The following is a 14,894-nucleotide window of genomic DNA, read 5'->3' on the forward strand; positions in this document are numbered from 1 at the left end:
AGCCGCAAGTGTCGCCACTCTTCCAGCGCCAACATAACATGCCCACAACTTCTAACCTGTATGTCTTTGGAATGTAGGAGGAAACCAGAGCACCCGGAGGAAACCCACGCAGACACGGGGAGAAGATACAAACTCCTTACAGACAGTGGCGGGAATTGAACCTGGGTCACTGGCGTTGTAATAGCGTCACGCTAACCACTACGCTACCGTGCCACTCTTTAATCATTCCTGTACTTTAAAAATAATTGTTTTTCTATTCTTGCCTAGATTAAACTCCATCTGCCATCTTCCTGCCCACTTACTTAACCTGTCTATATTCCCTTACAGCTTGCTTTCTTGGCCAGTTTTGTATCATTAGCAAACTTGAATAGATTGTAACCTGTGTTTCAAGACTGAGACCAACACACTCTTATCATTATACCTCTGTATCAAGGGATAGGAATCAAACTTGGGCTGGCTATAAGGAATGGAAGCACAGATAAGCCATGGCCTAGCTAAATAGAGGAAAATGCTAGAGGGTCCATGTGGTCTACTCCTGGTCCAATATTCCATGTTAGATTTGCTTGCTCAGGTACTTCCGGATTTATTTCCTTTTATCTCTACTTTCCCACATGATAATATAGGGCGAGGTCAGCACGGTTTCATTAAGGGGAGATCTTGCCTGACAAATCTGTTAGAATTCTTTGAGGAGGTAACAAGCAGGATAGACAAAGGAGAGTCAGTTGATGTTACTTAGTTGGATTTTCAGAAGGCCTTTGACAAGGTGCCACACATGAGGCAAGATAAGAGCCCACAGTGTTAAAGATAAGGTACTAGCATGGATGGAAGATTAGCTGACTGGCAGAAGGCAGAGAGTGGGGATAAAGGGGTACTTTTCAGGATGGCTGCCAGTGACTCGTGGAGTTCCACAGGGACAGTGTTGGGACCACAACTTTTCACTTTATACATCAAGGATCTGGATGAAGGAACCGGCGTCATTGTGGCCAAGTTTGCAGATGATACAAAGAAAGGTGGAGGGACAGGTAGTGTTGCGGAGGCAGGGTCTGCAGAAGGACCTGGACGAGTTGGGAGAGTGGGCAAAGAGGTGGTAGATGGAATACAGCATAGGGAAGTATGGGGTTATGCACTTTGGTATTAAGAATAAAGGTGGAGACTATTTTCTAAATGGGGAGAGAATTCAGAAATCAAAGGTGCAAGGGGACTTCAGAGTCCTAGTTCAGAATTCCCTCAAGGTTAACATATAGACTGAGTCAGTAGTAAGAAAGGTGAATGCAATGTTAGCATTCATTTCAACAGGACTAGAATGTAAAAGCAAGGATGCACTGTTGAGGTTCTTGCATACCTGAAAAGCTGTCAATATTAATTTTTAGGTGAGGGGTCACACCAGCGCTACACAAATCACTCCAGATTTTCTGTGAGCTGTTATAATCTACACAATTTGTTTTCCAATTAGTTCTTGACATTGTACGAACTTTTTGTACAATATTATAGTTCTTTAATTGCACATTTCCAATAATCAGCCATTTAAACTCAGAAACACCAATACGAACATTTCATAGAATGTTTGGGCTAAGACAAAAATCTTCACATTAGGTCTTCCATTCAAATCCCAAGAAACATTTGGAAGTTATCATAGACAACTACATTCTAATTAATCTGCAATATATCAACCGCACATGATTTAGTGAATGGCATCCAGTAAACATGCTTTTCCAATTTCTTGTGCAGTTTCCCACCTTCTCCTTTGGAAAGTCCGACAGAGATTGCATGACTGTATTGAAGTAACCAATTCTAAATAGTTTCATTTCTGCAATGATGTCTTTCTTTGAAGTATTTATGATCTCTAGGCAAGGATTTGGCTGAACTTACTCAGTCTTCAACATCATCAATAACCTTCAGCTTTTTTAGCAATTATTTCCTGACACTTTCTCTGCAGTGGATTTTAAACAGGTTTGAACATATTTTTAGTTGCAGAACATTTCAGGATCAAAGCTATGCCAAGTGAAGTTGTTACGCTTTGTTTGACAAGAAGTATATACAATAAACAAATCCAAAGACCAACACTGATAATTAAATGTGTAAGTTACAAACTGTATTTTTCTCAGAAACAGGTGTTGACCACATGAGAAAAATATAATTCACATCAGTTAATTATTTGTTATTTCAGGGCTTAGCTTTCATTTGATAGGTTGTTTACTGAAGGTGGAGAGAATGTACCTCAGAAGGCTATTATAAGGAGACAAATTTGTACTAAAATAATATTTGCATTTTTCTGCATGTTATGATTTAAAACTTCTGTGTAGTCACACAACAAAAAAGCTATATTTGGCCAAGTATTTCTAGTTAATCTTAAGTCAATGGGAATCAAAGGAATCTCTTCACAGGCTTAAGTCATATCTTGATGATCGCAGTGGCTGGAGGCCAATCAGCTCAGGTCAAGGACTCTGCCACATGCAAGGGAATATGAAGGAATTTAAAGTCACCATTTTTTGGAGATACCTGTTAAACTGACACTGATCATATGCATATGCACATAGCAAGCAGCATGACCTTAATGTACTTCTGATCATTGACAGGAAAGGGGCACGCTGCTGACAACTCCTTTACCCCCAGTCCACTATGCACCCCGTTGCCTGCATGAGTTCCTCAGGTTGGTGCCCTGGGCCTAAACGTCTTTGGCAGCTTCAGAGTTTGGAATTACTTGCTTATGGTTGCACGTTGCTTAATTTTTTTTCTGGATTTCTTTAATAAAGCATTCCATATCTACGCAAGACAACCTAAACAATAGTCAGGCATGGGTTGACAAACAACAAGTAAAACTTATGCCACATATACCAGGCTTTCTTAGAAACTTAAGGACATTTGGCATGTCACCAAACAGTCTAACAAACTTCTACAGATGCACTTTTGAAAGTCTCCAGACTGGTCGCATGGCGGCCTAGTATGGCAATTCCAAAGCACAGGAACGCAAGAGGCTGTAAAGTTGTGGGCATAGCCCAGTCCATCAAGGGCACAGCCCTTCCCACCACTGACAGCATCTACAGGAGGTGCTGCCTCAAGAAGGTGGCAACTATCATCAAGGATCCCCACCATCCAAGTCATGCTCTCTTCTCGCTGCTACCGTCAGGCAGGAGGTACAGAAGCCTGAAGTCCCACACCATCAGGTTCAGGAACAGCTACCTTCCTACAACCATCAGATTCTTGAACCGACCTGCACAACCCTAACCCTGACTCAGCAACGGAACAGTACGAACCACCTCTTACACTACCATGGGCTTTGTCTTCTATTGTGTCTATATTTTCTTTTACACGAAGGTCTTGTTTTTGCACAGTCTGTTTTTTCATTGTATGGTATAACAATGTATAATTTATGTATGATTTATATTCTGTGTGTTGTCTGTATTTACGTGCCTGTGATGCTGTTGCAAGCAAGTTTTTCATTGTACCTGCACCTCACCATATTTGTGCATGTGACAATAAACTCGACTTGAATTGGCAAACACCATCTCCAACAAGAAGAACCACCTGCTCTTTCAACTGCTGTTTGATAGCTGAATTCCCCATCTTCAATATCCTGAGCACTTTTATTAAATGACCAGAAAAGAAATGAACATATCAAAACCAAGAGGGCATAGACTTAAAGTGAGAGGTAGGAGATCTAAAGAGGATATGAAGGGAGGTTTTTTTTTACACAGGGTGTGCTTGATATCTGGAATGCGCTGTCAGAGGAGGTGGTGAAATAAGATACAATTATTAAGAGGCATATAGACAGGCACTTAAATAGTTAAGGCATAGAAGGATATGGTTCTAATGCCAGCAAATGGGATAAGTGTAGATGGATAAAAGGGTCAACATGGATAAAGTGGGCTGAAGGGCCCATTTCTGTGGTGTACAACCCTATGACTCTCCGAAAAGGTTTAAATGGATGAGCCACACAAGCCAGAGGCCAACATTAATAGGCCAGCAGTGGAATGATATATTCTCCACTTGCCTAGCTGAATGCAGCTCAATTCATCCAGGATAACTCCCTCCCCCATCAATGCATCATGGCTGCAAGATACACTACAAAATGCACTACAGCAACTTACCTGGGCTTCTTTGACAGCCTCTCCCAAACCTACAACCTCCACGTCACACATCATCCTGTCTTGAAAATAAACTACTGTTCTTTCATCATTACACAGTCAAATTTCTGGAGTTCCTGGAGTGCAGACAATTGAACAGCAAGCAAGGAGAACAGGAGTGTAGCCATGAGCAGGGCAGGATTGCAGCCAGAAGGAGGGTCACAATAGAAATGTGACAGTGACCAGATAATGGCTTTGTTACCGGGTAGGTGGTGGCATAATAGCAGTTAATGGAATAGTGACCCATAGGCTAATAATCCAGAGAACTGAGTTCACATCCCACCGTAGCTTTATTATAAGATGTCTTTATTAGTCACATGTACATCGAAACACACAGTGAAATGCATCTTTTGTGTAGAGCATTCTGGGGCAGCCCGCAAGTGTCGCCACGCTTCCGGCGCCAACATAGCATGCCCACAGCTTCCTAACATGTACGTCTTTGGAATGTGGGAGGAAACGGGAGCACCCAGAGGAAACCCACGCAGACACGGGGAGAATGTATAAGCTCCAAACAGACAGTGGCCGGAATTGAACCCGGGTCGCTGGTGCTGTAATAGCATTACGCTAACCGCTACATTACCATGCCTGCCCATTATTATTAGAATTTAAAGTCAATGAACCTCTAATCTAATGATGATAGTTAAACTACTGGATTGTTCTAAAAATCATCTGAAATTATTTTGGGTTTAAGTAAACTCCAGTTGTGATGTAATCGGTAAATTTACTTATAGATCACTACTTTGCAAACTTGATTTGTTGCGATATCAGAGAGGTGCACGTAATATTACTGGTTTATTATTGTCATGCGTACTGAGACAATAATATGTATGCGGCCATCCAGGCAGATCATGCCATACAGAGTACACTGAGGCAGTAACAAAGAAAAAGCAAGGGCCACAACGAAGTAGGCTGGGAGATCAAGGGTTCATCTTTAGCATATGAGAGGTCCATTCGAGGGTTTGATAGCACCGGGATAGAAGCTCTCCAAACTGCTAATATGCACCTACTGACTTTACTGAGATCAGGGTGAGGTTGCTCAAAGGAATGGCTGCCTCCTCTACAGTCCTCACCTACTACCATCATGTGGAAAACCCTGAGCAGCTGATCATTTAGAAATGTTCAATAATATACACATGAAGCTTTGTGTCATTATTTTGCTTTTGCTTTGGTTATTATTAATAGCTATAACAATGAGGAGCCCTAGCTATCAGAAAGGACATAAACGTGCCCATTCTAAGAGAGTGATTTAAAACTATAAAATGCCCTTACTTTTATTTCTTCATTGCAACTTAGAACTTCTGATACATCTTACTTTCACGGCTTGAGGTCACATCTGTCTATAAGTACTGGTCCTGATCCAAACTGCAATCTTTCAAGTGTACTCATGCCAGAGTTGTGCTTCTGCCATGAGGGCTGCAGATTTTCAGTCACCTGCTCACTGTTAAGATTCCACACAGCTATTAATAACAAGTAAAGCAAAGCAAAGCAAAATAACTACATAGAAGTTGTATATAGTTTGCAACATTTCAGAATAATATGGTCCCTTTATCATCAATTTGTTCCAGTCAGATAAAAAACAGCATTGAAAAAAATTAATGTTCACATTTTAATTATGTGGTGCAGCAGAAAAATTCTTCTCTTTATATTCTTTTTGTCAAAATAAGGTTCTGAACAGATCCATTTTTCGTGCAACTTCACTCCAAGTTGATGGTTTTCATGTGTCTATAAATTTGGAAGTTACTTTGGAAAAAAAGCTCAGGGTCTATTATCTGAACTTAAACTAAATCGAAAGCTATCTCTTAAGTAAGTCATAGCCTCAAGAGCAAAACGCAGCCACTCCCACCCACACTCTTAAACTCAAAGACATGTCAACCTTGTCACTCAAAATAGCCAACTGAGCTGTCTCCACAAATCAGAAATGAAAGTAAAGTACTCAAACATCTGTTAAACCACCATGATGCTCTAATTGGTGCTGAAGTCCCTACTGATCCTCAACTGCTATTTTGACCATTTGGTCAATTAGTCCGCCATGCACCAATGGAAGTTACAATCGTGACTCAGCCAAGTGGGAGTGAAGGAAAAGAATTCAGGTCAAGCGAGCTAAACAAGTTGACAGCAGATTGGCAAACCTGCTTCTTTCCCATGTAAAAGAAAATAAGGGATGTTATAAAATGAGCCTCTGATTTGCTATCAATTGATTTCTGCTCATAAATAGTAGCAAAAATGAGGCAAATAGTTAATATTTAGGCACCACAAAAACAATAGAGATACATCTCTGTGTTACCAGAATATAATGCAGTTGCCATCCAGTGTGCTAATAAGGGACATACGCAAAAGATAATCAGAAGCTATTAGAAAGAGTATAGTTCTGACAAACAATGGCTAAAGTCCACAGGGACTGGAACCACTAAGTTCCATTTCACTAGTTTTATGTTTCATGCCTGGGAATTTCAATCACTTGGACCACTTATATACCATACTCATGTCTGCAAGTGTTTGACCTCCTACAAAGAGAACATTCAGTATACTTCCTTGAATCAGTAGATTAGGCACAGTATTATTTTCTGGGATGATTACTATTATGCTGGTAATTAATATTATTCTAGTTTGAATATATTCAAACTACCCCCACCCCCCGACCCTGGTCATTCTCGCTTCTCCCCCCCTTCTAACGGGCAGAAGATAAAAAAGCCTGAGAACATGTACTGTAAGGCTCAAGGACAGCTTCTGTCCCAGTGTTATCAGACTCTTACACGCTAAAGATGAACTATTGATATCTCAGTCTACCTCGTCATGGCCCTTGTGCTTTATTTGTCTACCTGCACTGCACTTTCTCTGTCACTGCAACGCTATATTCTGCATTCTGTTTTTTTCCCTTTTGTATTACCTCAACGTACTTATGTATGATCTGTCTGGATGGCATGTAAACAAGAGCTTTTCACTGTATTTCGGTACATGTGACAATAATGAACTAACGACCAATTACTTTAAGAGCTTTGGTCATTAATTTTAGCTCTGAAAAGCCATTGACTTGAAACATTAATGCTGTTTCTCTTACCACAGATGCTGCCTGACCTATTATGTCTGGGACTTTCTGACATTATACTCTTTGTATCTTAGGCCTTTAACAATCAGCCACGGCTCTGCTGGTAGCATTCTTGGCTCTGAAGCTGACTGCTATGGGTCCATGTTACACTCCAAAAATCCGTACAAAATTCAAGGAAGGTATTCCTGTTAATTTGAAGGGGTGTATGGTATTGCAGAGGCCATCTTTAGTACAAAATATTAAGTCAATATCTACCTGCTCCCTCAGGTGCATGTGAAAAACCCCAAGGCGGGGATCAGAAGAACTATAACCTGCTCTTTGCCATATGTGAGAGCTTGCGGTGAGGAACCTGTCAGGTTTCATGCAATGCAACCTTGACCCTAATTCAAAAGCATTTAATTTGTTGGAAAATGCTTTGGATGTCTTGAATTTTAATGTTATGAAAGGTGAAAAAAAAAAGACATGATGGAGCAAGGTTGAGAACTTTAGGAAGAGGTCACAGTGATGACAGCTGAAAGATCATACATAAATGACGGAGGAAGGGATGGACAGGTTACTGAACACAGTGTGAGCAGAGGACACCTTTAGTTGTTTAAGGCTGTGGAGATAGAATGGGAAGAGACCGTGAAAGATTTTGAAAATATGGAAAAGGCTCCTAAAATTGTTATGCAAAGTGGAGGCAATGGAAATAAGGGAGAACTTATTGTTTGGTGAGGAGTAGAGTGACTCGAAATATGAATTCTGTTCCTCACAGAAGCTCCTTGATCTGCTGAGTAATTCCAGCATTTTCTGGTTTTGCCTCTGTATCCATCTTGTGCTTTTTTTGTCCTGTTACCACCTCGTTTTGCCCAGCACCAGCACCGGCCTACTGCCTTCCTCATTATCACAGGTCCTCTTATTCCTGTTTCTTCCCCCACCAACAACCAACAACCAACAACCCCCCCCCCCCCTCACCCATTTTCTACCTCTGTACTTCTTTAAAACTCATCACATCATTAACATTTTCAATGCTGACAAATGCTCAGTAACCTGAAATGTTACCTCTGTTTTCCACAGTTACCATATGAGCACAGAATTTACATTTCTATTTGATTTCAATTGCTCTTAAAACAAAAGTGGTTCTGTCACAATTCTTTCAACAGGGAGAAATGCATTTGCTTGTTCTAGAATTGGGATTTAGAAAAAAAACTGAATTTCTTTTTTTTAAAACCAGGCTTATTACACAAGCATGTGGGCACATTGTTAATTAACATCCTCCAGGGTAGATGCTCAGGGATGTCTCAGGCAGAGATTCAACGACTGGGAGGTCATCAAATCATTTCCAGAATTAAGCAATGCTGCTGTGGACAGCACTCCATTATCTGCCTCCTTCTGACGCTGGTATTTTTACGCTGATCCCTGTACAATTTTCTAGAGCTGCCTTAGTAACCAGCTGGTAATCCCTCAACCTCCTGCCTGTGTAATTTATTTTGCAGAAGTCACTAAATAGACATACTTTTTTATAAACAAGATAATGCATTCACATTAATTCAGACATTGGTGGGAGAGACCAGGACTACGTGGTGCTTATTAAGTGTGAATCTTTACCCCAATCTTCTCAATTACAATGTATTTTTTGGCAAAGTGAAGGCTACGTTTCAAATGCAGTTAAAGACATCAGAACATATTTGGGGATCCCTGAGAATATGGCACAGGCAAATTCGAGGTTAACATGCTAAAAGTAATGAATTAAACTATGACAAAGCAATAATAAAAGGAAGAGACTCGAACTAATTTGGAGGAATTCCTTATACTAACATATATTTGCTGAACTTTTACTAAAAACCGATAAACAGAAACTATAAACTTTCAGCAGGAAGCTGTAAGGGAAATACAGATGGATTGAAGAACTGAACTGATGCTTTCATGTTTCAATCACAGTTCCCAGTGTAACAAGTTAACCATGTGTTAATGGTTAATTGAACTTTTTCATCATTATTTTCTCCTGAAAACCTGATTACTATTATGTTTCCTGCTTCCCTCTTGAATGATAGGATACAGCAAGTTCTGAAGTTCAACATTTTCTTAAGATTAGTTATCAGATCCAGTTCAAGCAAAGTAATAGACAACATCAATGTTATTCCTTCTTCTGTAAAAAAGAAAGTCCATCTGGGAATTTAGCACAGAATTCATGAGATTCACCCCAATTAAGCAAAGAAGTAGAATGAATACCATGGCTTCAAATCTCATACTTCTAGGGGAGTGAAATCATGTGTTCCATAGACCATGACATATGGGGGTATCCAGAAATAAATTACTATTCTGTTGAAGTCTTTTCAGAGAATAAGATTTAACTGTGAACCTACTAAAATTTTAATTTCTTGCTTTTAAGTTCAGATCTTAATTAATGAATTCAGTTTAATAATCTTTTAATACTTTTTTAATTGATGATCTGCCACTAAAATGTCTATCATCTCTTGATTGTACACCCTTACAACAGGGTTTCAACTTCATATATCATAAACTTCAGAAGAAGTTTCACATAAATAATAAATGCTCAACACAGAACATTCAAAACTTGGCAAACCAATAAAACATTAAAAAGTTGGCAGTAGTTGTGTTAGAAATATTTCAGGAGGGATTTGTTCCCCGAAGTAGCATTCTTAGTTACTGCTCATACCAATTTCAACTTTGATCCAAAGCTTTGTACAAGGATTTAGAAACAATAATGAATAATATAAAGGTAATTAATCATTGTCTATTTTTTATGGAAGTATAACTCCCAACAGAGATCCTTTCTTTTTTTCATGACCATTAATTTTGATCAACACTAGAGGGCAGCAGAGAAGGAGGAAAAATTCAAAAGCAGCCCATGTTAAAGTGAAGAAGGCAAACAGATTGCTGATACTTTTCCACCCAGATTAACTCTTCCATAACTTTCCCTATGTCAAACTGATATAAGGAACATCAAGGAAATGTATAGAGTTAACACATATGGGATATTGGAAAATTTTGATAAAACCTAAAAGGATTTTTCCCTGTGATTTCAATTATTTAAAATTATATGATTAAAATCAAAAATCTGTGCAGCCTCACTTTTACCAAACTCCTCTGGCACCACCACCCTTCCTCCTACCCTGCACCCACCACTACAGCTCATGCATAAATCTTTACTTTGAAAATCAATTTATCTTTAGGATCTATTATTGTTCAAATTTATCTCCTGGACATGTTCCTTTGCAACATTTTAGAATATGGGTTGGTGCTGATATTGAGGGGGATCGGTTAAGGTCGTTTCTAATTGAAGGTGACATTCTCTCAGTGATTCAATTATAGGACAACATTTCTTGACTAAGATTCAAAGTTCTCTTGCCATCTGGAATGATGCCCTGCTCCTGCAATCAAGCAGCAAAGAGCTATGCAGTCAGCAACTAACTGTTCTGTACCTAGCAAGACCCTAGTACTCAAATTGGAATCTGCACTAGAAGGGAAGCAAACACACTAATTCAGTTCAATTTTTCAGCTACTACAGAGTAAACAGCGTTACTAATAAATCCCCAAGTGCTGTCAAGTTCTTTTTGGAATTAGACACCCTTTGCAATCAACCACCTTGCCAATAAATTACGAATGAAATTGAGGTGATATTTGTACAATACATCTTGCTTCTTGGTCCAAATTCTGTGCTGCTAAACTCTACATAAACTCTTTATAATTTCCTTTAAGCTCAAAAGCTTCACTCAAATATTCCACAATATTAAATGCCAAAGTGAGATGGCTGCAAAATTAATACCAATTTCTAGTTGCACTACAGCATCTTCAAAAGTACTTGTTATAGAACATCTGGAAAAAAACTTTTTGTGCTGGGTTTCCCATGTGACATGCAGCTGCTCAGAATCTGCTGTTTGCAATTGCATCACTGAAGCCGTTATTTCATGATGTCACAAAAGCACAAGTGCTACACTAAAACCAGCAGTTATAGTACAAGTTGATACGGGTGGGACCGAAAGACATCAGTGGCTAATTTTCCAATTATGTTCCTGATGAGGTAATTCACCCACCAGACGTGCACATTGGAAATTAAACAGTGAAAAAATAACCTTCAATAGTGATACTCCCAGCTGGACGTTTACTTATTTTTTGTACAGCTATCTTCCGTAGTAGGAAGAGCTGAACATAATATTCAGTGTTGCAACTCTCAGGTTTACCCTTACCCATTCTGTAATCTAGAAGCAGGAAATTTTGTGATGTATTGGTACTGGTTTATTATTGTCACATGTACCGAGGTACAGTGTCTTACAAACCAATCGTACAGGTCCATTCATTAGACAGTGCAGTTACATTGAGTTAGTACAGAGTGCATTGATGTAGTACAGGTAAAAACAGTAACAGTACAGAGTAAAGTGTCACAGCTACGGAGAAAGTGCAGTGCAATAAGGTGCGAGGTCACAACAAGGTAGATCGTGAGGTCATAGTCCATCTCATTGTATAAGGGAACTGTTCAATAGTCTTATCACAGTGGGGTAGAAGCTGTCCTTAAGTCTGGTGGTACGTGCCCTCAGGCTCCTGTATCTTCTACCCGATGGAAGAGGAGAGAAGAGAGAATGTCCCGGGTGGGTGGGGTCTTTGATTATACTGGCTGCTTCGCCAAGACAGAGAGAGGTAAAGAGTGGAGAGCACAACTATATTTTACCTGTATGGAAAAGTTCAGTAAGGTAGATTCAATGTGAGATTAGCTGCTAGAAATTGTATGAGACATTCTTGGCAAGCTTCACTCCGACAGAGCAGTAAACTGCCCTGCAGTGTTTTATCCAACAGCAAAGTTTAAAAACTGGCGAGACTTGCACATACCAGTCAAGGATGTGATTCAAAATCTTCTGGATGGGAAAACAGGGCTTTGCTGCTTGAATTAATAGCTCATTCATTTCATTCCTCACCCCTTACAAAGTGTAATGCAATGTTCATTTCATTCTATATTTTAAAAATTTAAAAGATCACACAGCAGAAATAACATTGGAACCTCAGAAAAAAGGCAATCGTAAAGATTTTTCATGTAATCAAATGTAAATATGAATTATTTCAACAGTAAATCAAAAAATTATACAAGTTGCTAGTTTGCACTAAAGGTTTGTAGTGGTATAAAATTAAAACCTGACCAATCATGGCTAACTCGAATCCAACCCAAGCCCAATTACCTATGAACCTTTTCCATACCGATTCAACCAAAGCTCGATCTGTTTGAGGATGAAACACCAGATATTGATCGAGGACAGCAGACATATACAGATATACCAAGCAAATCACCCTGACCTGGCAAAGTACTGACTTTAGCTGGCATGGTACAAACATACCCAACCAAAACCCCAGCCAAACACATACAGCCAAGATTCACAGGAAGACAGAAAATGAGACGGCAAGTAGACCATTTAGCCCTTGAGCCTGTTCTGCCATTCAATGTGATTGTGACTGATCATCAATCTCAATACATATTCCCACTCTCCCCTCATATCCCTTGATGACTTTTACATCTAGAAATTTATCTACCTTCTTCTTGAATATATTCAGCGACTCAGCCTCTATAGCCCTCTATGTTAGCGGATTCATCACCCACTGAGTGAAGAAATTTCTCCTCTCATTCGTAAATCTTTTGCCCTGCAATCTGTGACCTGTCATTCTGCACACCCCAGCCAAGGGAAACATCCTCCATATATCCAGTCCATCTAGCCCAGTCAGAACTCTGTATGCATCAACTGGACCCCTTCTCCTTCTTCTAAACGCTAGCAAGTACAACTCTAATCAAGCTAGTCTCTTCTCACACAGCAAGAATCCTAGTTATAAGTCTGCTGAAGTTTCGTTGCACTCCCATTATTGCGTGTATATCCTTACTTCAGCAAGGTGACCAAAGTTACACACAACATTCCCAAGTGTGGTCCCACTAAGGCACTTCGTTGGGCTTGGGTCAGGTAGCCCTGCTGTTGTTTTCACAATGAGAAAGAAAAATCTTCATTGAAAGATCATTAATCGCAAAAGTCAGCTCTGGTTTCTCCTCCACACATAGTATCTGTTCTACTGAATATTTTCAGCATTTTCAATTTTTCCCCCACAATACTTTGCTTTTATATAATTTAGTTACTAAAGAACACTTCATACTCTTCCAGTGTTGAGGTTTCTATAAAAGTATTTACAGTCTGCTATAAAACAGTAATACCCCAGGTAGGCAGCAGAATTTACAGTGGAAAAGAATGGTCTTCATTATACCCTCATATAAGCTTTGCTGCTGTTGATTTGCCTATGGAGGGCTGTGGGGAGTATTTGAGACATTACATGGATAGGTGGTAACAACACAAGTGGTGCTCAACAACATTTCTAAATGCCCTTTTTTTTAAAAGAACCTCAGGTGGCTTCCTGAACCACCTTTCAACATCAAATGATTGAAAATTGCAGACAACTCCAGTGGTTGTTTTCAATCACAAAATATCTCCATGCCAGTCAGAGACTGTCAGCAAGATTTTCAGCGCTTGAAAAGCACCTCTTCATCTTTGTTTAATTGCATTCTGCTATAATCCTTTTGACTTGCAGAAGCACACAGGTAGAAAACACAGCTGCTTTTTCTTGCTTGTATCATTTTTCCAAAAAAAAATCACTAGTACTTATTGTTCATGACAATAAGTCGTGGACAATAAGTTGAACACGACTTGTTTTAACATGTTTGACTGTAAATGGTAGCCAATGCATTTATTCGAAGTAAAACCATGGAAACTGCATTGCTTGCACATAAAGCAGAAATTACCAGCCTACCCTTTTGAGGGTCCGTTATAAATATTTGGAGATGTTTCCTGCAAGCTGCCAGGCAACGGATCACTCCTTAGCAGCTGCTCACGCTGAATATTACATTCACATCATACATCAAAAAACACATCAGGGAAAAAAAAGCAACCACGTGTAGTAATGCTTAAACTAACATTTAAACTTTGATATTGGAATTAACCTTCTGTAGAGCACTCTGCTTGTAATTTTTCTTAATTAAAACAACCTGTACAATTACCTCAGCAGCAGAGTGCAGCTATCAAAACATGCCATTTTGTCAGAATACATTCCCATCTCCTTAGTTACCCATCATCTGTGCAACGATAATTTCAGGATACTTCATTTATTCATTTGTTCTCAATTAGACAGTGAGGATGTCTTTTAACTGAATCCACCATTGGGCAGATACTGCAGCATGATTAAATGAAAGTTATTTTTCATTACGTGAAAATCTCCCTTCTGTGTGAAAAGCAGCTTGCTAAAAAACATGCAAGAAAATATTTGTGTTCTTCATTTTGTTATAACCTTAAAATGGACACATTTGAAAGCAAAAAAATCAATCTCAGGGAAATGAAGTATCGCCAGTTCTTTGCAAGCTTTTTCACTATTTTCTGATTTGATTTCATCTTTTCACAAATGCCAGTTTTAACCAATATAAACTGACTTATTATCAAAGCGATGTCATCAACATGGAGGCCAGTGTACCCACCCAATCACTGTATGCTAAATGAAGAATATTTGACTCAAAACAAGGATTTAAGGATTTCAACAACAATTAACAATTAAACAGATAAAGCATTTGGTCCTGGTTGATAAATCTAATGTGCAACTTTATAGCTCAATTCCATTCATTGGTTTAATCTGGTCACACATCACCTAAGAAGTATTGTCTACACCTATGCATGTATTAAGAATCCTTTAGAATTTACAGACCTCTCATG

General features: G+C 39.2%; 1 protein-coding gene across 2 annotated transcripts in view; it reads right to left on the minus strand.

Annotated features, from left to right (window-relative positions):
• Window positions 1-14,894, minus strand: part of stk3 (serine/threonine kinase 3 (STE20 homolog, yeast)) — a 305,893-nt gene that overhangs the window by 87,008 nt on the left and 203,991 nt on the right. The window lies entirely within an intron of this gene.

Source organism: Pristis pectinata, chromosome 9, assembly GCF_009764475.1.
Source record: "Pristis pectinata isolate sPriPec2 chromosome 9, sPriPec2.1.pri, whole genome shotgun sequence".
NCBI classification, from domain to species: domain Eukaryota; kingdom Metazoa; phylum Chordata; class Chondrichthyes; order Rhinopristiformes; family Pristidae; genus Pristis; species Pristis pectinata.